The sequence below is a fragment of the Mastigoproctus giganteus genome, chromosome 4, assembly GCF_048544385.1.
Source record: "Mastigoproctus giganteus isolate SK-2022 chromosome 4, ASM4854438v1, whole genome shotgun sequence".
In the NCBI taxonomy this organism is placed as follows: Eukaryota; Metazoa; Arthropoda; class Arachnida; order Uropygi; family Thelyphonidae; genus Mastigoproctus; species Mastigoproctus giganteus.
In genome coordinates this window covers 3,394,799-3,422,025 of record NC_143578.1, presented here as the reverse complement: position 1 = coordinate 3,422,025, position 27,227 = coordinate 3,394,799, and the positions used below count along the sequence as shown (strand labels likewise).

At 37.2% G+C, this 27,227-nt stretch overlaps 1 protein-coding gene across 2 annotated transcripts in view; it reads right to left on the bottom strand.

Moving 5' to 3' along the window:
- Positions 1-27,227, bottom strand: part of LOC150086342 (rho GTPase-activating protein 44-like) — a 412,704-nt gene that overhangs the window by 373,534 nt on the left and 11,943 nt on the right. Inside the window, exon 1 of one of the 2 annotated variants that reach the window (XM_090371316.1) lies at positions 17,981-18,030. The exons of the other annotated variant lie outside the window; for it this stretch is intronic. The gene's annotated coding sequence lies outside the window, so the exon portion shown is untranslated. Of the gene's footprint in view, positions 1-17,980; positions 18,031-27,227 lie in introns of those variants that run through there. 2 annotated transcript variants of the gene reach the window in all.

Sequence of the window (27,227 nt, the reverse complement as noted above, 5' to 3'; positions counted from 1 at the left end):
GAAGAAAGAGTTGCTTTACGTGAGGAAGGAAGGATGTTCTTCTCGTCATATTGCTTATAGAGTGTCTTGTAATCAGTTTTGTGCATGAGGCACTTAAAATAGAGGACCAGGCCCAGCACCAAGTGAATATGGGCGGCCATTAGGGTCTATTCGCCAACGGGGAGCGGCTGTGCAGGTGACAGCTTCTCCCTGGTGGCGAAGAGACCTTCCATACAGGTCTATTTTGCAGAGGTTCTGCACAAAGTCAACTTAATCAGGTGGAGATAGACGGAAGTCTAGGTGCCACCTTAGACATAATAATAATAATAATAGTTTGTCTTGTAATCAGTGAGCAGATTTCTTTCCAAACTTAAGAATACTGGTTCTGCTGAAAGGAAAAAAGGAACTGGAAGCAAACGAGTCTCTACGCCAAAACAGGACTGCGTTTTGAAGCGCTTATGCCTCAAAAACCATAAAGCTGCTTCGTCTGAGCTGAAAAGAGAATGGAAAGAACATACAGGAGTGGTAGCAAATGCAGTAACAGTCAGAAGATGTCTTCAAAAATGGACTTGTAGCCCGTTGTCCTCCTCATGCAAAAAAAAATGAAAATGGCTCGATTAATTTGGTGTAAGGAGCATGTCAAATGTACCCCCGGGCAGTGGAAGTCAGTTATTTTCTCGGATGAGAAGAAATTCAACCTGCATGGCTCTGATGGGAGAGAAACGACTTGCCGTAGACGTGGTGAAGAATAACATACAGACTGTATGGTGTCTACAATGAAATTCCCTACCAGCCAAATGATATGGGGTGCATTTCATATCGCGGAGTAGATTACCTACAGTTTATAAAAGGTTCCGTAAATGCCAATGGATACCTGGCTATATTGGAAGGCAAACTGCTGCCAACCATTAGAGACCATTTCAACCTGCATTTTTCAGGACGACTCTGCTTCTTGCCTTCGGGCGAAAAGTGCACTTCTGTAGTTACTTTAGCTTCATTTCTGCATTAGAGGTTCGACAGTAATGTGTTTACATTTGTTACAGGTGAAAAAATGGTTAGAAGAATCGTCCATTACAACTCTTAGCTGGCCAGGAAACAGTCTGGACCTGAATCCTATAGATAACTATAGGATTCAGATAACTTGGCATCATGTGGAATCTGCAGTTGCCAGAAAGAAACCAAAGACCCTTCATCAACTTCAGGAAGCCATAATTCATGTTTGGAACCACGAACTATCAGTTGATTACCTTCAGAAATTGATCTTGTCAATGCCTCGACGGTGTGCTGCTGTCATCAGGCATTGTGTGGAATCTGCAGTTACCAGAAAGAAACCAAAGACCCTTCATCAACTTCAGGAAGCCATAATTCGTGTTTGGAACCACGAAGTATCGGTTGATTATCTTCAGAAATCGATCTTGTCAATGCCTAGATGGTGTGCTGCTGTCATCAGGGCCAGAGGCGGTTCAACTAAATATTAGTTCGCACCTGGTGAACTTTTCATTTTTTCTCCATTTAAAATGATAAACTAAAACAAATTGAGGGCCTTCTGATAACATTTCACCATAATAAAAAGTCGTGTTAACCAAAACTGCTCATTTTTGCAAATGCTCATTTTGGAATATTTTGAGAGCACCTGTCAAATATTATTTAGCTTTGTCTTAACTATTAATAAATAGTTAGTGACTGGGCTTGAACCCCGGTCACTCAAGGCACGTGTACATATGCACCCACACGCCTGACTACTAGGCTATGGCACTTCTAACTACATACAATCTCTCTCTATATACAAAATTATTTAGAACTTTCTATTTACAGTGTATACAAATCAAGTATAAATAAAATATCTATGATCAGAAACGCTTTATAATAATCTAAACTTTGAAATTGCCTTGGCAGATCAAAGAGAGTCAGCACTTCAACTCTATAAATGAGTTCTCTTAAATTACTATACAGGGCACAGTTGTTTGCTATCTTTCGTCTCGCCACGGACACACCTCTGATCAACTACTAGTACAAACTACTGTAATCAAAATTTTTAAGCTATGGTCTCTAGCAATCATTGTCTGAAAAAGACCCAAATCAGGCCACTTCTTTGCTTTTATCATAGTTTCAACTTTTGGCATAAAACTAAACGCCACACGTTCCTTGTCACGCTTATTATTATTATTATTAATATTATTGTTGTTGTTGTTAACAGCTACAAAACAGCAATCAAACGTGCCTGAGGGTGCAGCTACAAAGCAGAAGCTTGGAGTATACATTTCCAAAGTATACTCCAAGAGAAGGGCTCATTCCAACAATTTAGATGTTCGCAATCTCTTCATGGGAATCGTTTACTCTCATCCTTCACATCATTAAGTACGTGTCGCAGGGGTGCCAAATTGTAATTGGTACCCGGGCGACATTTTCTTGGAGTTGTGTCGCAATCGAGAAGAGGCAGTTTTGTGAAAAACAATAAACAATCGATTATATACAGCCCCGATACATCTTATAATAAGCAAGGACAGTTAACAGAATTAGGCTAGGAATGACAAGAATGAAACATAGTAAGCTAGTAAATACAGTAACAATGCTCAGACAGTAATTAAACTTAAGCTTTACTCAACTGAGGACCACGGAGGAGTGAAAAAGACCTGGGGGTAATTGTGCAGTCAGATATGAAGTTTTCTGAGCAGTACAGACAGGCTGCCAGAGCAGCTAATGGGTCTTGTCAATGATATACAGAAATTTTGTACAATAAGGCAATGGTCAGGTCAGACCTTCAGTACTGCATACAGGTCTGGAGGCCTCATTTTAGGAAGGCTGTAGAACTGCTGGAACGAGTACAGAGAAGGGCAACTAGATTGATGAGGGGGAAAAAAAGGACTGCTCTTACCAAGAAAGGCAAGTTCTGTAAATTGCAGCGTCTGGAGACTAGGCACCTGCTTGGTGACCTGATTAAGGTGTATAAAGCGTATAAGTTCGATGATTTATCGAACAATCGCTAGTAGAGATAAGGACGTCATAATCCCATTATATAAGGCTATCGTTAGACCACACTTGGAACACTGTGTTCAAGTACGGAGACTGCACCTAAAGAAAGACATTGTTCTTCTTGAAAGGGTTCAAAGACGGGTAACTCATCCGGTGAGTTACCCGTTCAAAATGAGGAAAGACGTGCACAAATTTTCCTTTAACCAGCGGGTGGTTGATTGCTGGAACAAACTTCCATCTGTCGTTGTGGAAGCTGATAGCGTCAAGGAAGAATTGGACAAATCTTTGGAGTGAATAGATAGGTGAAATGGGAAGGGTTTTTTTTTTTTTTTTTTTTTTTTGGCTAATGCTGTATAAGTTTGCTTTCTTGCATCATATGCCTCTACTACTAATAATAATAATACTAGTTAAGGGCCGACGTAGCCTAGTGGTCAGGCGCGCGGGTGCATAAGTACACGTGCCTTGAGTGACCGGGGTTCAAGCCCGTGACTGCTGAAAACGGTGCTGTTTCTTGTATTCTGTCTATCTTGTTAACTCCTCTGACTGTTTGGTCGTCCCGGAGTATAAACATAAAATTTATTTATTTTAGTAAATATTTGAAACAAAAAAGAATTAGTAATATCAAAATCTGAGACACTGCTAATAGTTCATAGTATAAAAGACGAGGGATGCCAGGTGTTTGCTCGGTAGGCGCAATCTAAGATTAGTTTCCATGGCGTACAATTCGATAATCAAATGATTTTCCTGCAATTGATATTGAAATACTGTACTGTAATTCACTGCCCTGCATCCATGCAAAAGCATGGCATAATGCCAACTTCCCACTTTGCACACCTCCACATTTTCGCTTTCACAAGTGAAAGTAAAATTAATTACTTTCACTTTCATTTAACACGACGCAGCGTAATTTATCCTTTTAGAGAAGTGGCGAGGCTCAAATGAATTCGAACCGCGCCAGTGCCGATTATTCAATGAAGAAAATGTTCTCTTACAATAATTCCTAATAAACGAACCTAATTTTTGTTTCATGACATTAACGTCGAATGCCATTGCAAACCATTCCTCCTTTGCCGCGTTCACACAAAGGCACGATGGATAAACGAAAACCAATGCTTCCCCGAATAATTTAACCTCCGCAGCTCTCAAAGGCAAATAATGACACCATATCACATTACGTGAAAATCAGAATGCAGAGAGAAAGGCGATACTCTATTTACGCAACAGGAACAATGCACGGGTCTCCAGTAACACGGACATGCAAGTGAAAGGAGTTAATTCTTTTAATGTTTTAAAAGAATTAACTCCTTTCGCTGGTAATTTTAGAAAGAAAATACAGAAAATAACCCAGCTGGTGAACCGGGGGGGGGGATTGGCCCAGGCGAGAGTGCAGGTTTATCCGAGGATTTTTCATCCCACAAAATTCACGGAAGCGTGCACACCATTTGCGTTCCGTGTAGTCTGGGATATCTAAACAAAAGAGAAGGTTAAAGGTTTGCTGTCCACCGAAATTTTGGTTACCCAATTCTATAACTGAACTTGCGATATGGAGACGTTCTTTGAACAGCGCAATTGAAAAGGTATAAGAATTGTAAGTCAGAAATTTAAAGTAATCCTGAGACAGGAAATAATTTAACTGTTTTTTCATATGTTATTAAAAAAAAAAAAAAAAAAACCTAGGGATTTCATATTTTAAGGAAGAAAATTTGACTGCTAATGGAACTACCATTTCAAGTATAAATCTCGAGGACTGAATCTCTCTCGGTCTCACAGATGTACTGTTTCTGCTGCATGCCTTTTCTACAGATACTTTCATGGGCACTGTTCTTTATAATTCCCGCTCTCTTTCAAAACAGTCCGAACACGTGCCGCCACAAACCAACATCCATTTACTGTCCAACTTCAAACTCACAGAACCAACTGCCGTTTTCCGGAACAACCTTCCTTCGTACATATTTCCTGAAAATTACAGTCTACAGAAGTTTAAGTCTAATGTCAACAAATATCTCCTTTCGTCTTCTCAACCTCCAACCAATGCATGATACTAAATACTATACGTTCTAATACCTCTCGTGTTTGGGGTTTTCATTAAAAGAAAAAAAAAAAAAGACTGAATGCTGTATTTAAATTTAGCACCACTGACCACCTGTCCTTTCCGTGTTATGTTAGGAGCCAAAGCAACTTAAGGCTGTTTTTTTTTTTTTTTTTGGTAGTGGTTGGCGCATATGCTTCTGTGGCCATAATGCACCTCCCAAAGTTTTTGCAGTACTTTGATCCAAACCCGAGGCGGGAATCGAACCCGCGACCTTTGGGTTGCCAGGCAGGCACTTTACCCACCCGGCTAGCCCGGTCAGACTTAAGGTTATTTGTTGTTGTTATTCTTTCCTATGGTGCAGGCGCCTGGTATCACAAAGCAAACACAGCAGTCAACAAGAAAAAGCTGGAGTCGATCCACCGATCCATACTATTGACAATAACTAGAGCCTGCTGCACGGTAAGCACCCATGCACTCCAGGTCCTGGCGGGCTCCCTTCCCCTGGATCTGGAAATTGTGCGCTGTGGGCTGCTACACCAACATTCAAAAGGAAGAACCACAACTTATCTAGGCTACACAACAGATCCACAGAAAAGCAAATTCTCAGAAAATAAGAGGTTAACGGAACACCTGCAATCTATCTGGCAAAATAGATGGAATCTTACCACAAAAGGGCAAGTCACCAAAAAATTTATACCCGATGTCAGCAGGGTATATCCTATTTCCCCGTCCTGGTTTTCCCCTGGCTTGCACACCACCTTCCTTCTTACGGGACATGGCTCCTTCAGAGGAAAACTCCACGAGCTGGGAATCTCTGACAACCCGAGCTGTAACTGCGGTTAGGAGGAAACATGGGAACATCTTATCCATGACTGTGACAACTACGAGGACCTCAGATGTCAGCTATATACACGCATCAACTCCTTGCTAAAAAACCGAGAAGAAATAATATTGCAAGAAGAAGATAATTACCGGGCTTTCACCATTTTTTCCCGCGAACTCTTTGAAAGACAAAGATCCCTGCCATATCATCACTAACCTATGAAAACAAAGACGTAACTACCTGAGATGACTGCGAAACTCTGAACTAGTGACCACCTGAAGCAGATACAACACATGAACGCAACAAACTGGACCTGACTTCTGGACTTGGACCTCCACTGGACCGATGCAAAGACGAAGATTGCAACTTGGACTCGGACCCTGAAGATTGCATCTTATGATGCCATACAGCCATATAGTGGCTGTATGGCATCCCTGCCTCCCCTCCTGCCACCCCTCTTTCTCCTCTGGTGGGGCATGGGCATGCCCCACTATTTCAACAGGGGTCATCTTCCCTATAGACCCCTTACTTCCAATTTCCAACCCCTCCAGTCTTCCACCTCCCCTCCCATCTCTTTACAACAGCGCCTGCCCCACACGTACAAATTTAAAACACCAAAATTCATGCCCGAACTATTAGGAAATATTATTACCTCCAGCGCTTATCCCTTATAGCCCCTCTAAGTTGCGTATAATGTACCATCTGTGGCCAAAAGAAAAGAAGAATTTTTATTTTAATGAATTTTTTTTTTTATTATTATTTTATTTTTATTATTATTATTATTTTTATTTATTTATTTCTTTATTTATTTTATTTTTTTTTTAATTTTATTATTTATTTATTTATTTATTTATTTAATTTTATTTTATTTTATTTTTTTTTTTTAAGGTCCTAGCCACTGAAATCTCAGTGGCTAGGACCTTAAATAATAGGTGAATAGGTGGTAGGACCTGCCAGAGCAAACTGTAAGGGAACACCTGGCTGGCCTCCACGTGGCGGAGTACGTAAACGACAGGTCCCATCTGGGGCCTGGCGGCTAACAAGCCAGTGGAACAATGGGCACAACATATTACACAATACATGATCCACACACTTTTAAACCTCTGGCCTTGACAGCGTACTGTCCTCGATACAAAGAACATACGCGGAGATGGGGTAAATCCCTGGTGCCGTTAGACCCAAAAAATACTCTGTTGTTGTTATTTGGTTTTTAGGAGCATTAGCAACTAAGGCCATATTGCTCCGGGATATGCGGTGGTCATTCCCTGACCTTTCCGCATCCTCCGTATTTGGTGGTGACGGGCTCGAACCCCGGTCTAATCAAGAAGCGTGTGCTACGCACTGCTGCTCCTTCCCACCTGGCTACGGAGGCGCCTACGGCCTTAAGGCTGTGAAGTTCAGTATATTGTGTCCGTAACTGCGAGTATTCTTTAGTCTGCTGAACAAAAAATCCTTTTCGTTTACTCACCACTGTGCTTCCCGCGAGAGTTTTATGCTAATGATTTTATAAGTTTACTGAAACAAAGATGAAAGTCAAAGTGATCCTTATTCTAAAACATTTCATAAATGATTTTGTCACTTTTAATAAATGCAAAAATGTTATGAATGTAATGAAATAGCGTTTTGGTGCATATTTTAGTATATTGCCTTCAGCATAAAATATGCATACTGTATTTGCCTATTTTTAGCGCATATTTATTATTATTATTATAATTAGCCATATGGTACAAGGAAGCCTGCGGCTTTTGCTGCACCAGCCAAAAAAAAAAAAAAAAAAAATTCTGAGTTACCCCTGAGAGAGAGAGAGAGAGAGAGAGAGAGAGAGAGAGAGAGAGAGAGAGAGAGAGAGAGAGAGGTCAGAAACAGAAGGGAATCACCAAGAAAGAGAAGAATGATGATATCCAACTCAGGACCTTGGGTGTGTCAAGCCCATACTCACCAGATGTGAGCCCCTGGGGGGAATATTATTCGATATCCAGTAATTATACTTGAAACTATTTTAACAGTTGTACTAAATAATATTCCCTCACTAACCAAGGTCAACAGATCGACTCCTCAGCAACTTTTTTTTACAAATTCTGTTATAAAAACAGGCTAATTGTAATTTAAATAAAACAAGCAGCGCCGTTTATAACGTCCTAACTTAGAAATAAAAACATCTATACAAGGAAATAGTAATCACAGAAGTCCTTTTAATAATTTTTACTAATAAATAACAATTATATTAGTTGTTATAATTAACAACTTATTTTTTTTAGTTGGAAGTAATCTAAAATAATGTGAACTTGACGAGAAAAAAAATTTCAGGGATGCTTTCATCGGTCCTCTCTCCAGGGCCGACCGCAAAATTTGTGGACTCTGTTCAAGAATTATTTGGGGGCCATGGGGTTCTGTACAAAATGTATATGGGGTGTTTTTGTAATAGTGATTTTTTTTTTTTTTTTTTTAATTTTTCAAATATTTAGACCATTTTAGCGCGGGACCCTGTTCGACAGAATCGACTGACCGGCCCTGCCTCTCCCTCTCAAAATCCTCCGAGTCAAAGATTTTGTAAAGGTGACAGCTCTAACAATACTAAACGACCATCACCCTGCACATTATGACCACTCTGCTTACTGTGGGCTTGAATTGGTGAAACCACGCGAATCTCTTCTGTCATTTTTTTTTTTTTTTTTTTTTTTTTTTATATGAAAACCCCAAACACGAAAGGTATCAATACCTATAGTACTTAGTACTGTGCATGGGTTGAAGGAGAAGTATGGGGGGGGGGGGATGCCGGAAACTTTGCTCTAGAGACTAAACATGGGTTTCACCACTGCAAGCCTCCTGCGCGTAAACGTTTTTATAACTAGCATCATGGCATTATCCAATACTGTACAGGCAGTTTTCGCTTTACGAGTTTTTTTTCCCCGAGTATCAAATCAACAAAATCGAAAATATGAACATTAATTGCAAAAAATGAAATGTTAAACATTCATAAATACCGCATTCCAAACCACGTGCTATACAATACACTCCGATTTACGATATTAATCGGTTCCAGAGACACAATACCGTAATGTGTACCCAATAACACATTCTTTTTTGGTAATTCGTTTCAAGATCTCGGAAGTTGAAATTTTCGCTGTACATGTATAACTAAGCTGTATATCTCTCTAAATATGTCATTTTGAAGATCACAAGCGTGACCTTATAAAAGGTCGTAAGGGTGGTTTGTAAATTGTATTATTATTATTATTAGCCAAATGGTGCAAGGAAGCCTGGGGCTTATGCTGCACCAACAAAAAAAGAAAAAAAAATTTCTGAATTACTCAGAGAGAGAGAGAGAGAGAGAGAGAGAGAGAGAGAGAGAGAGAGAGAGAGAGAGAGAGAGAGAGAGAGAAGAATGATGATATCCAGCTCAGGACCCTGGGTGTGCCAAGCCCCATACCATTAGTTACCAATTCAAATCATTAAAATGCACTGCACTTTCATCGTTATCATATGTTCCGTTATAACAATCAATTTTGAACGCCTTGTGATATTTTTCTAAAGCACATTTCTGGAGGTCACGACCATAAAACAATTTGCACTTTTCGGTTTACTGGACTTTTCTGTTAGTGCAAGCAAAATCTTCTCACATTTGCGAAAATACCGATAGCTGGAATTGTGTGGTTTTTTTTACGTTATTATGGTGAAATGTGCTTCTCCTTTACTGAAATCGTCAATCGTATAAAAAAACAAAAATTTTCAGAATCTTCTCTTCATTCCTTTTTTTATTTATTTAAGCTTCGTAACTTGTTGCTCCACGCGAATCGTGTTAGTTGCAATATGTGTGTGCCGTTAAAAAATGCTTGTGCACGCTATTGAAATTTATAAAGAAAAGAGAATATTATCTTGGAAATAACGCCTCTTGAAACATTTCTGAAGAAGACGACTCCTTGTGCAACAAACAGCGAGTGCCGAACCAATGATGAGTGATCAACGAGTGTGCATTTAGTCGATGATGACGAAGAATAAACATTCTTTAACATTTGTAAGTCGTAAATAATCTCTATTATTATAATTTGCTTGATTTTACAGGCTACGTTTTCATTTCTTTCGATAAATCAATCATTGTTTAACAAACTAATTAGTTAACTAATTTCATTGTTGATAACGTAACCCCCATTTTTAACACTGTCTATGGGAAATAAATTCCCGCTTTATGAGCGCGCTAGGAACGATTAACTCGTAAAGTCCAGAACTACCTGTATTTACATTTCTTAAGCTGGCCTGTGAAACCCGTTAAAAAAGGCTTTCACAGGTCGCCGCTACGTAGTCCACTGTACCAAAAGGATTGGTAACTTCCTGAGAGGTAGACCAGCAAGTTTTACTTCATCTTTTGGGGCCTCCGTAGCCAGGTGGGCAGGAGAAGTAGTGCGTAGCACACTCTTCTCGATTAGACTGGGGTTCGAGCCCGTGTCCACCAAATACGGACGATGCGGAAGGGTCAGGAAATGACCACCGCATATTCCCGGAGCAATATGGCCTTAGTTGCTAATGCTCCTAAAAACCAAATAACAACTTCATCTAATGAAACAAAACTTATGTGGAAAGAGATCGTATCGCGTACCTCTCAAAAACATACTTTGTTATTTGGTTTTTTTTTTTTTAGGAGCATTAGCAACTAAGGCCATATTGCTCCGGGAATATGAAGTGGTCAATCCCTGACCTTTCCGCATCCTCCATATTTGGTGGCTCATGGGCTCGAACCCCAGTCTAATCAAGAAGCATGTGCTACACACTGCTGCTCCTGCCCACGAAGGCGCCTCAAAAACATATGTGGGCTAAGTTCCACTCCCAACAAAACCATTTCCAACTACACCTTCCCCAGCTTCACTTTTTCCAACAGAATCTTCATTATTGGTTGCCTCAACTACCACTCATTTCATTTACTCTAAATTAATCTCCCCAAGATGACACTGCAATTATTAAGCTTTCTCCTTTTTTTTTTTTAATTCCTTCTCCCTAAATATCTCATCCCGTCAAATTCATCCATTAACATTCTCCAAACTTTAGAAATTACTCAACTTTCTGATTTCATATCTTTGAAACTAATGGAGAAAGCAAATGAATATAAAACACCATTATGCCTGGCATTTGTGGATTATGAAAAAGCATTTGACTCCATACAGCATAAGGCAATGTTTCGGGCACTGGAAAGACAAGGCATTGATACCCCATATATTACGATTTTGAAGAAAATATATGAGAATGCTACCTCCTTTATTAGGCTAGACAAAGGCAGTAGGAAATTTAAAATTGAGAAAGGAGTTCAACACGGAGACACAATATCTCCGAAGCTGTTTACTGCTGCCCTTGAGGAAGCTTTCAGAAGATTAGACTGGTCGCAGAAAGGAGTAAATGTGAACGGAGAGTACCTAAACCATTTACGATTTGCAGATGACATTGTGGTCATAAGCCATGATCCCAAAGAATTAGAGGAAAATCTTAATCAATTATGCACAGCTAGTAAGGATTTTGGACTAAAGATGAATATGGCTAAAACAAAAGTAATGATGAACAAGTATGTCACAGAAAGGGACATAATGATTGAAGGAGCAGTAATTGAAAATGTGGAGTCATATACTTATCTGGGACAAGTTATTAGCTGTAATAATGATAAATGGCTGGAAGTCAAGAGAAGAATAAATTTTGGATGGATAGCATTCAGAAAATATAGTCACATACTGAAGAGCAATATCCCAGTTTGTCTGAAACTGTAAAATAATGAACCAATGTATACTCCCCACCATGACTTATGGAAGTGAAACTTGGGCACTCACCAAAAGAATGAAAAATGGAACGAATCATACTGGGAATCAGACTGTTAGATAAGAAGAGAAACACATGGATTAGGCAACAAACTCAAGTAAAGGACATTCAGACTAAAGCGCATTTTGGGGCTAGAGCCTCAAGCTGCGAACAAATTTAGACTATGTATATAAAGTGCTTAGCATCATAATACACAGCCATTTACCTAAAAGCAATAACCTAAAACGATGCCACCTTAAAAATTTTCTGTTTATTCAGAAATGGCTGTGTATTATGATGCTAAGCACTTTATATACATAGTGTAAAGGACATTCTTATCAAAACTAAAGAACTAAAATGGTCTTCGGCAGGACACATAGCCCGAAGACATGATGACAGATGGACTAAGAAAATGGAATAGAATGGATGGACTAAGAATAACAGAATGGTATCCAAGAGGAGCTAGAAGAAAACCTGGAAGACAAAGGCGGAGATGGATAGATGAAATTCATGAGTTTGTGGGTAGTAAATGGATGGCCAGTGCTCAAAACAGAAGGAACTGGAAAGTTGCTGGAGAGGCCTTCATCCTGCAGTGGATTGAAAATGGCTGATGATGATCTTTGAAACATCACTTTCGCCAATCTAAATTTCCTGTCAACTTTTCTTGGTGATACTTCACAACTCCGGCCAGCTCCAATTTTCTAATTGCACAGACACATATGGTACAGATTTAATGAGATAATCAGCATGAATTTTATTCCTCTTTTCCTTAGATGGAATACAGTTTAAAATCACCTGATCCTAATGTTTGCACAGGTGGTAGCAAATTATTCTTGTATAGCAGAAATTCTTTTATTCTCCATTCAATCCTAATATCTCATCTTTACTTATGCCTTACTTTTTTCAGCAAATGTGCTAGTGCTGTTCAAGGTAAGAATCCATCAATTTCTCAAAAATTTTGAGAAACTGAATCTCCCCACATACATTATTAAAATAAAAGTGCCATAATATCACAAATCAATAAAGATTGCATGGTTTGAGTTGACTGTGGCCCCAGCCCGACTGCTAAATACAGTTAATGATAGTATTCATTGATAATCTGATCAGCTGCCGGCTCTCCTTAGCTCTTTGGTCATGCTGGGGTATAACCAGAATGGTTATACTCCAGCATGACCAAAGTAATTTTAAGTAATTTTAATTGTTTAAAGATAAATTCAGTTGGCAGTGCTTAAAATTTACTGAAACGTGTTTCTCCAAAACTGCTCAACCGTATAGCAAAATTCAGAACCTCTTGATTTTCAAAGGAGGCAAAATTTAAAGAGTTTACTATTTCGTGTAGATTACATACTATAATTTTAAAAATCACCACATTAGACAATTATGGAAGGTAATAATATCAATCTGATTATCAGTAAGGGTTCATCAAATATTAAGAATCTTCAAGTATAGAAGCCATTTATAAGCAGTTAAAGAAACATCTACTGGAAAAAGAAAACAGGTAAGGGGTTTTCATTTGCACAAAAAAGGATTATGGTGCTCTTAGGTCATCTTTTATGTTCTTTTCAGTGGGGCCAAATAGTAATTTTTAACATATGCAAGTGCTGAATAGGAAATACTTATGAAAGTAATTCTGGAAGCTAATAGGTTTTTTATACCATTAAAAAAGTACTGTTCCAAAGTACAAATCAAATGACTGTCAAAAGAAATGGATGACCTTTGGCTACTCCAAATACTACAGTAAATATAAATTATTCAGGATGATTAGGCACAAGAGGTCCCTAGCTAAGTGAAAGTAGTAACAAGGAATTCCTTGTTTTGATAGCAGCAAAAATGTAAAAAAACAAATAAACACATAGGGTCCACTAGATACCTACAGTAACAGTCTCAACAACCCCTGGCTGCTAAGCTGAACAAATATTTTGCTTTACATTCACATGTGTGGAAGTTCTTAAATTTGCAGTTACCAATGGCCTAGCTGATATTAAACTGGATAATTTTATAATGGAAAAGAGACTGGAAGCAAATTATAATTAAAGGTGAATTTAAACAACAAGGCACCAAAAGCTGATGTAATTTATTAAATATACTAAAATTTATCCCAATAAAGGAAACAACAAAGGAGGTCATCAAACCGTTAACTATTACAATGAAAGCATCCTAAGATTCTGGTAAAGTGCTTATATATTGGAAATAGTCTCTATTCACAAAATGTAGCTCAAAGGGGAAAAATCAATAATACTCACTTAATTTTTATTTCTCTACCAAAAGTGGCAGCCAAGGACTGAAAAATGATTAAAATGTCCATACAGACAAACTACCTCTGCAGACAAAACTTTTGGAAAAAATTTATTAAAACACCAGTTTAATGCAGTTTTTTTATTTAAAAAAAAAAAAAATTAATGTACAAGTATTGTAGCATTCTAAAGCAAACTTCTTACACACCTAATTTCAACAGATATAATTAATGCAATGAACCTGCCAAACTATGTACCCTAAACAACTGTCTAATTTGTCTAGGCATAAATTTGGCCTTGTGGACAGCAGTAATCCTAGAGTAATGTACTAATTGGGTAACACCTAACTCAAGTTAGCTGAACAGTGTTGCTAGGAGAGCTGATCAGGTTCAATTTCAAAACTTTGCCAGATAAGATTATTCCATTATACAAATTAATGGCTTTATATAAATCACTGATAAATCATGTGAGTTATATAAATTAATATTTGAAAACCAAGCATCTGTCGGAGTGACCTGATTGATGTGTTTACAACTTTTTAATTGGTTGAGAAAAAATTAAATGCCAGGGGTACCTTTATATTTAATCATATAATACATATATAAACTGAAAGGGAACAACTGTAAAATAGATATCCAAAAATTTTCTTTTAATCAAAGAATAAAGGATAATTTAGAATAAGTTCTAAATCTTATGGAAGTTTATCGAAATTTAAAGAGGGACTAGGCAAATATCTGAAAGAATAGGTAAATGAAGTAAGATAACATTAGTTATGCTATCTAAAAACCATACTAAAGATAGTATGTTTTTTTGTATGAGTCATGTTACATACATTTTGTTCCTTGCATCATTTTTCCAAAATACGAATAATATCTGACATTGTGGTGTGTGTGTGTGTGTGTATATATATATATATATATATATATATATATATATATATAAATAATGGCTTAAAAGTTAAGATAAAATAACATGAAATAAGACAAAAATAAATAAATAAATATTAAGATATCATTAGAGGCACATCCTCCACATGATTCCCAGATATATCCGATAATTAAAAATATCAAAGTAAAACATAAGCCAGTAGTATGGCAAAAACTGTAGAGCGAAATAACGTAAAATAAACAACGGTTTATTTTACGTTATTTTTATGTTGATTTTCACTCTACAGTTTTTGCCATACTACTGGCTTATGTTTTATTTTATTTTGTTTTTAATTATCAGATATATATATATATATATAAACAGAAGCATGTCATAAACAGAAGCATGTCAAATCTGATAAAGCATTAAGTACACAGGTTCACCCGATATTACACGCAATAGTAATATTTATAGTGTGATATAATCCACATATCGACATGTTAACTATATTGCATTGTTTTACACAGAAACATTTTTGCAATACTGAATTGCAAAAATGTAAGCATGTAGTACTATGTCCAATGACAAAAAAAAAAAAAATGATCTAGTGAAACATTTATTAATGGTGCCAGCCTGGAGCCTGAGTATAAATATACCTCCTTGCCACATTGGGTATGTGGCAAGGAGGGCCCAAGTATTTTATCGATGATTTATCAAACATTTACTTTTAGAAGTAGGAGATCATAATACTATTGTATAAGGTAATTTCAAGACCATGATGGAATACTGTGTCCAGGTAAGAAAAATACAGTAGAAAGTCAATTATCTGAACTAATTGGGACCAAGGTCGATTTGATTAATCAAACAGTTTGGATAATCAAACATACATGAGAATACCCAGTTTAAACGAAACAAAGTGTAATTAGGCCTACAATTAAATTATAGTATGCAAGGTTATTACTACTGTATTTTGAAATATGAAATATTATAAAAAAATAATTGATTTAGGAAATGGTTTGTAAATAATAACCAAAACGTTCTGAAGAAACAACGTATATATTTATTTTGAACTTACTGAATTGTTTTTCTTGGTTTCAACTATAAATCACACTTTTTTTTTACATAAACAGAAATGAACAAACTCAAGTAATTGCACAGAAATAATCTTGAGAAGATTTATTTTTTTAAAAAATGTAATCTTGAAATTTTCTTTGAACCATGCTAAATTGTCTTTTTTTTTTGTGGCGAGGTCTCTCATCCTCTTTAATAGCAGTATCTCCGTAGAACTGCATTCAGACTGTTGCTCATACCATGGGCACTGCAGTGAGGGCTTCTGCATGAGTGGGCTCGCTTCCTCTTCATCATCAGAATCACCTTGGTTAAAGTCGGGACATTCTTCATCCTGGACTAATGCAACAACTTCTTTGGTTAAAATATGATAACCAGGATCATCAACATCGTTGTTTAGCCATGCCTCTGCATCATCTAGCCCACACTCGGAAAATTTGGGAATCCCTTGAAATAAAGTTACAATACGCTATGTCTTCATTCAAATCTTACACATATGTGACCATCTCTTTGGCAACACCTGAAAGTTTATGCCATGCCTTCTTCAGATTTTCCTCCGACAACCTGTTCCAGGCATCTGCTAGCGTGTATGTAGCAACAATCCTTAATGTTCAGCTTCTTTGAAAACTCAACCATGCTCTCTTCATCTCCCTCGAATAAGTTACTTACAATGGTGGTAGAGACTGACAGTCTGGGGAAATTCAAATGTGAGCTGGATAATTACCTAAGGGAGGAGGGAAATGCATAGGTTGTCCATTTCCTTTTTTCTTATTAATTTTTATTTTTATTATTTTTTAATTTTATTATTATTAATTTGTTTTTATTTTTATTTTATTTATTATTATTTTTTTTATTTTATTTATTTTTTTTTTTTGGCTGGATCAGCATAAGCCATAGGCTTCCTTGCACCATGTGGTTATTACTAATACTCTAGTAACAGCTTGTGACACAAGACTTGTTTTTCGTACATCTTTTTAAGTTTTTCTATAACACCTTGACCCATTGGCTGCAGCAGGGCTGTAACATTTGGCGGTAAAAACCTGACAATGAAGTTCTCATCAACTGATTTCAGTTTTTCAAGAAGAGGGTAGCATGGTGTGGTGCATTATCGATAATAAGCAAAAGTTTTATTATTATTATTATTATTATTATTAGCTATATGGTGCAAGGAAGCATGAGGCTTATGCTGCACCAGCCAAAAAAAAAAAAAATCCTGAATTACCCTGAGAGAGAGCGAGAAAAGTAGAAGGGAATCGCCAAGAAAGAGAAGAATGATGATATTCAGCTCAGGACCCTGGCTTTACCCTCATTTTTTCAATGCCGCTTCACACTTGGAATAAAATCTTGACTAAACCAATCCAAAAACACAAAGGAGCAGCAGTATTAAAATTAAAAAGCAAAATGTCCCAGTATTTCATTTTGAAATATTCACAAACAAAAACTCAAACATTGAACGATTACAAACAAAATGCCTGCAATAACCTCACATTGCAGCAGACTGAGTGAAAGCTAACTACCCCACACCATACTCCTGTGCTCACAACAGTACAACAGACAATGACGCATCAAGGTCATGGGAGACTGTCCTGGGTCGACACAGTAGCTAAAGCCAACATTTGATTTTTAAATCCTGTAATGACAAATTAAGATTTTTTCTATGCTATTCTGATATATCTTCGAATAAATAATTAGAAATGAATGCATTAAGCGGCAGGAGTAATATTTTGGCATAACAACCAGTGCACTAAAAGTAGATACCGTAATTTTAATTTGGTGCAGCAGTGGTTCGGATAATTGACATTCTACTGTAATGGTATTTGCCATGTAGCACAAGGAAGTCACAGGCTTCCTTGCACTATATGGCAAATTTTATTACAATACAGATATATAAATGGCACTAAAAAAAAAAAAAAAAAAAAAAAAAAAAGATATACAAATACAGGTATCCAAATTGCACTAAAAAATACCAAGCTTCTTGAAAGGGTCCAAAGACAGGCAGTATTCCTGGTGGCAAATGGATGCCCACATAAGGAAAAACTTTGAATATTTGGGCTGCAGAGCACAGAAATTTGACACCTTAAAAAAATTTGGTTGAGTGCGATTGAGGAGTACAAATAAAATTAATGAAAGTGAAATTGTCATTGTTATAAATTGTCTAACAGGGAGCTGAACGATTTTGTGATAAATGGGATGAAATTGTATGAAAAAAAAAAAAAAAAAAAAAATTACCTTGGTCGGATACAAACATATTAAAGGAGGCAGCAAAAGAGCTGGCAAATATGTAGCCATGATTATGAGAGCATCCTTAAATTTAGGGGAATGTGTGGACAGATGCCTCTTCACAGATGTGCAAATATATCCTCAATTCACAAAGGAGATCAAAGTGCAGGACTGACTAGACAGGAATGCATTTATACTGCAGTCACAGCATAGATTTGATAAGGGATACTGTTGTCTGACCTCCTGATTGGAATGCAAAGAAAGAAAGAAAATAGCATTAGTAGCACATATGATGCAAGAAAGCAGGTTTATAGAGCATCAGCTAAAAAAAAAAAAAAAAAATACCCTTCCCATTTCACCAATCCATTCACTCCAAATGTTTGTCTAGTTCTGCCTTGAACTTATTTAAGTTGCTAACCTCCACTACAACAGATGGAAGTTTGTTCCAACTATCAACCACCTGCTGGCTAAAGGAGAATTTCCACACATCTATTCTACAATTGTCTTTCCTCAATTTGAATTTATGCTCCCTCAGGTGAGTAATCTGAGCAAGAGGAAGAGCCCCATTAGTATTGAGCTTGCTCAATCATTGAACATTAAGCTCAAGCCTTATACACCTCATTTAGATCACCTTGCAGGTGCCTAGTCTCCAGAAGCCGCAATTTTCAGAACAAACCTTTCTTGGTAGCACCAAGAAAGGTTTAAATGAGATGATATTGTATGAAAAACTGTTGAAGCTAAATGTAAAAAAAAAAAATTCACCTTGGTTGGATGGGACCTATACAAACATATTAAAGGAAGCAAAAAAAAAAAGAGCTAGCAAATATGTAGCCATGATTATGAGAGAATCCTTAAATTCAGGGGAAGTCCCTGTGGACAGATGCCTCTTCACAGATGAGTTTGTTCCACTCACCAATCTCATTGCCCTTCTCTGTACTTGTTCAAGCAGATCTACATCTTTCATAAAATGAGGCCTCCAGACCTGTATACAGTATTCAAGTACTCAAGGTATGGCCTGGCCATTGCCTCATACAAGGTGAAAATCACCCCCTTATCCCTGCTAGCAAAATTCCTGTATATCATTGACAAGATACCACGAGCTACTCTTGCAGCCTTTGTGCACTATTCAGAAAACTTCATATCTGACTGCACAATTATCCCCAGATCCTTTTCATTCTCCACTACCCAGAGTGTAGCACCACCCAATTGATATGTTACTCTGGGGTTACTGCTACCCATATGCAGTACTTTACATCTGTCAATGTTAAATTCAGTTGCCACCTCTCAGCCCATCTGCTCTACTTTTCCAGATTCTGTTGCAGTAGCGTACTATCATTACTGTCATTAACAACCCTGCCAACTTTCGTATCGTCTGCAAACTTAGACATTAGCCCTGATATACCTTCATCAATATCACTGATAAATACTGAAAACAACAATGGACCCAACACTGACTCCTGGGGAACTCTACTAATAACATTAGTTCATGAAGAGCAGTGTCCATTGATAACCACTCTGTCTTCTCCCACCCAAACATCCTTTTATCCATTGTAGCAATCTGCCCTTAATGCCATACTGCTCATCTGCTCTACTTTTCCAGATCCTGTTGCAGTAGCGTACTATCATTACTGTCATTACAACCCTGCCAACTTTCGTATCGTCTGCAAACTTAGACATTAGCCCTGATATACCTTCATCAATATCACTGATAAATACCGAAAACAACAATGGACCCAACACTGACTCCTGGGGAACTCTACTAATAACATTAGTTCATGAAGAGCAGTGTCCATTGATAACCACTCTCTGTCTTCTCCCAGTCAACCATCCTTTTATCCATTGTAGCAATCTGCCCTTAATGCCATACTGCTCCGATTTGCATAGTAGTCTTCTCATGTGCCACAGTATCTAAAACTTTCCTAAAATATATGACTTTCCTAAAATAAACCCAAAGTATATGACATCAAAATTATTCTTCACATCCAGTTCCTTTGTGACCACATCATAGTATCCAATCAAATTTGTTAAACAAGACTTCCCCTTAACAAATCTATGCTGTGTCTGAACTATAACTGCAATCTTGTCTAGATGATCCTGCATCGCTTCCTTGACAAGTGACTAAATTATTATTTTAAGTGGAACAGAAATTAGACTAACAAGTCTGTAATTACACTTGTCACACTTTGATCCCTCTTTGTGAATTGGGGACACATTTGCACATTGCCAGTTCATGGGGACCTACCTTGAGTCCAAGGAAACTCTTATAATTATGGCTAAGGGTTTGCTTACTTCCTTTGCTACCTCCTATAATATAACTGGATAGATTCCATTCACCCCAGGTGCCTTCCTTATGTTTAACTTCAACAATTTCTCCTCCACTTTGCTCTAAGTTATTACAAAACCACTTAGCTTCCTGTTAGAGTTTGATAAACCTCTGGCATTCTCCTCCTTGAATAACTCCTCATGTGTGAATGTAGATGCAAAATACTCATTCAGTATATCAGCTAACTGAGCATGATCATCAATAGTCAAACCATCTATGTTAAGTGGACCAATCTGATTCATTCCTTTGCTTCTAGAGTTTACATAAGTAAAGAACTCTTTGCTGTTTTATACAGAGAAAAAAAAGGAAGTAAATGAAAAAAAAATAATAATTCTGACATCATATATTTGGATTTTAGAAAAGCTTTTAATACTGTGGCACACAAAAGATTGTTATACAAATTGTAGCAATATGGCATAAAGGGCAAGTTGTTTCCATGGACTCCAGGGTAATTCAATTTTTTTTTTTTTTTTTTTGGCTAGTGCAGCATAAGCCTCAGGCTTCCTTGCACAATATGGCTAATATTAATAAAGGGACAGTTCAGTGGGAGAAGATGGTTCAGGGAAACAATCACAGAAACTACTAAGCTTTTCATAACAACTAAGAAATACTGTTCAAGGCTTAGAGCTAAATGGATGTCTGATTAAAGAACTCTTTGCTGTTTCGCCAACGACTGATGTCTTCCATCTGTTGCTGTGGAAATTGATAGCTTAAATAAATTCAAGGCAGAACTAGACAAACATTTGGAATGAATGGAATCAGTGAAATGGGAAGGGGATTTTTTTTTTTTTTTTTGGCTGATGTGGTATAAGCTTGCTTTCTTGCATCATGTGCCTCTATTAATGCTAATGTCAGATGAACTGATTAGACTTGTGGCAGAGAAGAAAAATGCATAAATTATAACATATATAGAAGACTATAGTAGATATAAAGTAGTGTGTAAGCAAGTCACAAAGGAGTTAAGCAAGCTGTAACTGGTTACAAGAAGTAGTCTCTGGCAAAGAATAGCAAGAAAATCAGCAAAGACTACCATGTTTATATTAACAGTAGAAGGAAGGGGTTAAATCACATTGGTCCACCTATGTCAATGATTTGACTGTTGATGAGCCTGCTAAGGATACTGATAAACTGAATAGGTATTCTTCATTTACATTCAAACATAAGGAATTCTTTAGAGACAGGGATACCAGAAATTTATCAAATGTTAACAGGGAGCTAAATGATTTTGTGATAACTGAGAGGGAAATGAAAGAGAAATTGTTGAAGCTAAAAATAAAAAAAAAAGGTGTCTGCAGTGGATGGGATCTATCAAATTATATTAAGGGGAAGGATAATCAAACCCTTAGCAATAATTATGAGAGCATCTTCAGGGGAGATCCCTATGGATTGGAGATGCAGGAATGTATCTAATTCACAAAGGGGTGATCAAAAGGCAACTTGATTAATTACAAACCAGTTGGCTTAACTTCTGTTCAGGGGAAAATAATTGGGTCACTGGTTAAAAAAGTAATGCAGGACCATCTAGAATGGAATGCAATTATATTGCAGTCACAGCATGGATTTGTTAAGAGGTGATCTTGTCTCATCATATTTCAAGATTACTGATGCAAAGGATACTCTTACTATAAGACCATGTCTGCAAATTTCATCAACTGGAAAATAGGCACCTGCAAAGAGAACTGACAGGAGTGCTGATGGCATTCACTCTTTTTTCAGACAAAAAACATTAACAGGGGAATCCAAATTTAAACTGAAAAAGAATGGTTGAAGGACAGATGTGCAAAAACTTGCTATCAGTCAGAGAGTGACTATTGAAACAAATTTGCATCTGGTTATGAAAATGGGTGGTTTGAATAAATTTAAAGAAGGATCAAACAAATTGTTCCTAGATATGTATAGATGAAATGGGTGGGTAGTTATTTATTTTTAATTTCTTTTGGCTCATGCTACACAAGCTTGTTTTCTTGAATCATTTGTTCCCTACTAATAAAAAAAAAAAAAATACTAAATGATAGGCATCAAGGTGCAGCTTCAATAAGAACTAGATTAATTATTAAATTAGTCTGGAAACTGGCAGGTACAATATTAGGAAGTGCAAGATTCTACATTTGGGTAATAGCAATTGCAGATTATCTTATTACTTGGGAAGCAGCAAACTTAACAATGAAAATGATTTGGGAGTAAACATGTGATCCAACATGAAGATCTCTGAAGAGTGTAGAGAAATCTTAATTCGACAGGCAGGTAGAACAGCACATGCTGTTTTAGCTGTGGTGTACCGGAATTTTGCTAGTACTAGTAGGGATAAAAAGGTGATTATTCCATTCCTTAGTTAAGCTATGGCCTAAGTATTATATACAGCAGTGTTTTCAACCTTTTTTTTGAATTACAAACTTTGGAATGGGTAAGAAAGTGGAAAAACACTGTATATGGGCTTCTGGTGGAACCCAAAGTCTGTATTAACTTCTTTTCATTCATTTGCATTCAACAGTTTGTATTGAAAATGATTGAATGAAAACTGCCTTAATGATTAAGAACAAAACAATTCAAATTACTTATGTAACAAGAATTTTAGTACAGATGTACAGAATATGAAGCGTAACACCAGTTACATGAAACAATTGGAATCGAGGGAATTTCAGATAGATAGTGTCTTGCATAATCAATTCTGCATGCATCTATCTATATATAAAAGGGAGGTAACAAAACAAAAAAAAAAAAAAAAAAAGAAGAAGAAAATTACAGTAATTTACATTTATTATTATGCATTATATACTTTAATACAGCTTAAATATAACTGCCAATTCTCTGTCAGTCTTCTTTTTCCTGTTTCAAGGTGAAACATGAACTGATTCTCATTCAACAGTTCTTGCAATTTGGCCAATTTAATAATCTGAAGGGGATTTAAATGTTTAACTGGCTGCTGGTTTCCATGGTATGTATTCATCATAATGTTCTCTTAGTTTTCAAATTCCATCAAATTCAGATTATTTCAATGTAAACAGTATTTCCTCATCTGTAAATAAGTGATAACTTGAACTGTTACAAAAACAATATACAGTATAGCTAATGAGCAGCTCACACTTTGTCTTGTCCAATTTTGTGCATTGCTTTTAAATGTCCAAAGAATGCATTAAAGTTGACAGAAATGTAGAAATTACTGAGTTATTTGATTGAGGCAAAGGCCTTGAATGGTTTGAGCAGGCTCAATTGCTGATGGGATACTTCCTCTTGCTCACATTACAAACCTGCGGGGCATAAACTCAAGTTGTGGAAAGACAGTTGTAGAATAGATGAGTGGAAATTTGCCTTTAGCCAGCAGGTAGTTGTTTGCTGGAACAAACAAACTTCCATCAGTCATTGTGCAAGTTGATAGCTTAAATAAATTCAAGGAAGAAGTGGACAAACTTTTGGAGTGAATGGATGGAGGAAATGGGAAGTTTTTTTTTTTTTTTTTTTTTTGGCTGATGCTGTATAAGCTTGCTTTCTTACATCATATGCCTCTGCTAATGAAGCTCCTGTTCATGGAAAGTTAAATCAGGGGAATATACATATTTAAATCAAAGGGAATACTGAAATGAAAACCACAAAAGTTAAATAAAAGCTGTATTTCACAAACAAAAAGGAAAATAAGCATATCAATCTTCAACGTAATTCTCACTACATTTTTCAAAGTCCCTCCAATGCTGCACTACTGTCTGGTTGAGGGACAGCACATCACAACATTTATATTTCAACTAAACTTCCTTTAACTGGCTCAGAAGCACATAAAAATATGTGGCTCATCACTTTCTCCTTGTTTCATAATCATTCTTTATGATCCCAGAATACAGCGAATTAATTTTCCAAGACTTTCTTCAGTCAAAATGAACCTGTATGGTGCCACTCAACTTGACGCTGGTGTGAAATGGAACAGTGCACCCAGGATTCATTTCTGGTTATGTATCCCAAGCAGCCTATAGTGCTCACAGCATCACAAAGTACAACTAACTACAACAAATAAATTTCATGTTTATACTTTGGGACAACCATGTGGTCAGAGGCATTCACAGAACGCAACAGCATCATGTTTAGTAGTCACATGATGCTTTGACCATGGTTATTCAGACAGAGGTGAAAGTCATTTTTGTACAACTTCTATTCGAACATACAGCAACCTGAGAACCAACAAAGAAATGTGGTTCAAGGCTTAGACCTATGGTTGTCAGATGAATTATTGAGACATGTGCCAGTTAAGAAAAATGCATGTATGATATAAATTATCAGGTGGTACAGAAGCCTATGGTACATATAAATTAGTCTGTAATCAAGTCACAGATGATGTTAGGCAAGCTAGTGCAGATTATGAAAAGTCTCTGGCAAAGAATGCATACAGCAGCAGGAAAGACTTCTATGCTTAGCATTAGTAGAGGCATATGATGCAAGAAAGCAAGCTTATGCAGCATCACCCAAAAAAAAAAAAAAAACACTTCCATTTCACCCCTCCGTTCGTTCAAAATACCTGTCCAGCTGAGCTTTAAATTTATTTAGACTATCAACTTCCACAACAAGGGATGGAAGTCTGTCCCACCAACCAACCACCCACTGGCTAAAGGCAAATTTCTGCACATCTATCCTACATCTGTCTTTCTTCAATCTGAATTTATGCCCTCTCAGGTGATTATTCTGAACAAGAGGAAGAATCCCATCGGCATTGAGCATTCTCAAACCATTCAAGGCTTTGTACACCTCTATCAGATCATCTCGCAGGTGCCTAGTCTCCAGACACTAATTTGCAAAACTTAAGCCTTTCTTCATAAGAGCAATCCTTTGTTCCATTCACTAATCTTGTTGCCCTTCTCTGTACTCGTTCCAGCAACTCTATATCCTTCTTGAAATGAGGCCTCCAGACCATTGCCTTATACAAGGGAATAATCACCTCCTTATCCCTGCTAGAAAAATTCCTGTATATCATTCACAAGACACCATGAGCTACTCTTGCAGCCCATCTGCACTGCTCAGAGAACTTCATATCTGCCTGCACAATTAGCCTCTGGTCCTCTTCATTCTCTACCACTGTCAGTGTAGTACTACATAGTTGATATGTTGCTCTGAGGTTGCTGTTTCCCCATATGTAGTACTTTACATTTGTCAATGTTAAACTTCATTTGCCACCTCTCAGCCCATCCTTTCCAGATCCTGTTGCAGCAGCATGGCGTCAGTAGTGTCCTTAACAACCCTGCCAACCTTTGTATCGTCTGCAAACTTGGACATTAAGCTTGATATACCATCATCAATATCATTTATAAATATAGAAAACAATAATGGACCCAACACTGAACCCTGAGGGACTCCACTAATAACATTAGTCCACAATGAGCAGTGTCAATTGATTACCATTCTCTGTCTTCTCCCCCTCAACCATCCCTTTATCCATAGCAGCAATTTGCCTCCAATGCCACACTGCTCCAATTTGTGAAGCAGTCTTCCATGTGCAACAGTATCTAAAACCTTTCTAAGATCCAAATATATAATACCAAAGTTATTACCTGCATCCAGTTCCTTTGTGACAACATCATAGTATCCAATCAAATTGATCAGACAAGACTTTCCCTTAACAAAACCATGCTGTTTCCGAGCTATAACTGAAGTCTTGTCTAGATGATCCTGCAGTGCTTCTTTAACCAGTGCCTCCATTAATTTTCCTGGAACAGAAGTTAAAGTCACAGGTCTATAATTACGTGTGTCAGCCTTTGATCCTCCTTTGTGAATTTGGGTCACATTTGCACATCTCCAGTCTATGGGTACCTCCCCCTGAGTCCAAGGAAGCTCTCATAATTATGGCTAAGGGTTTGCTTACTTCATTTGCTGTCTCCTTTAATATAACTGGATAGATCCCATCCACCCCAGGTGCCTTTCTTGTGTTTATCTTCAACAATTTCTCCTCCACTTTACTCCCAATAATTACAAGATTATCTAGCTTACTGCCAGAGTTGAATACACCTCTGGCATTCCCCTCGCTGCATAACTCCTCATGTGTGAATGTCGATGCAAAATATTCATTTAGTTTGTTAGCTACCTGAGCAGGATCATCTACAGTTGAACCATCAATATCAAATGGACCAATCTGATTCATCCCCTTCCTTCTAGAGTTTACATAAGTAAAGAACTCTTTGCTCTTTTTCTTTGCATCCTTTGCCAAAGATTTCTCGTAATCTGCCTTCGCCTACCTAACCTCCTTTGTAACTTGGTTACAGATCAGCTTATATCTATCATAGGCTTCTGTGTCACATGTTAATTTATATGTATCGCATGCATTTTTCTTCTCTGCCATATGTTTCATTAGTTCATCTGACATCATTTATGTCTAAACCTTGAACAATATTTCTTAGTTGGTATGTAAAGCCTAGTAGCTTCCAAGATACGTTCTTTGAATGCTTCCCATTTTGAATTTGCTATTGGTAACATCATCAGTTGGTCCCACTGTATAGAATTTAAATACTGTCTCAGACCATCGTAGCTGCCTTTATGAAAGCAAAAACCCTTCTCTTTACCCCTGATGGTAGTTACCTCCTTGAGTAAATCCCACTTCAGCACACTGTGATCACTGCCACCTAGTGGTTCCTTTATTTGCAGATTCTTAATGCATGAAGAATCACTACTGATAATCAGATCAAGAGTATTACTCCCTCTAGTTGCCTCCCAAACATGCTGATGTAGAAAACAATCATCCAATAAATCCACAAAAGCCTTGCTTGTGTGTGAGTGACCAACCCACAAATTCCATTCAATATCTGGGAAATTAAAATCCCCCATTATAAGACTCTCTGATTTACTAGCCCACTATTTCCCTATACAGTTTATTATACTCATCAGAGTCATTAGGCCTATAGCACACTCCTACTCTCAATTTTGATCTCCCAATGATTATGTCACACCAAACTGACTCGACAC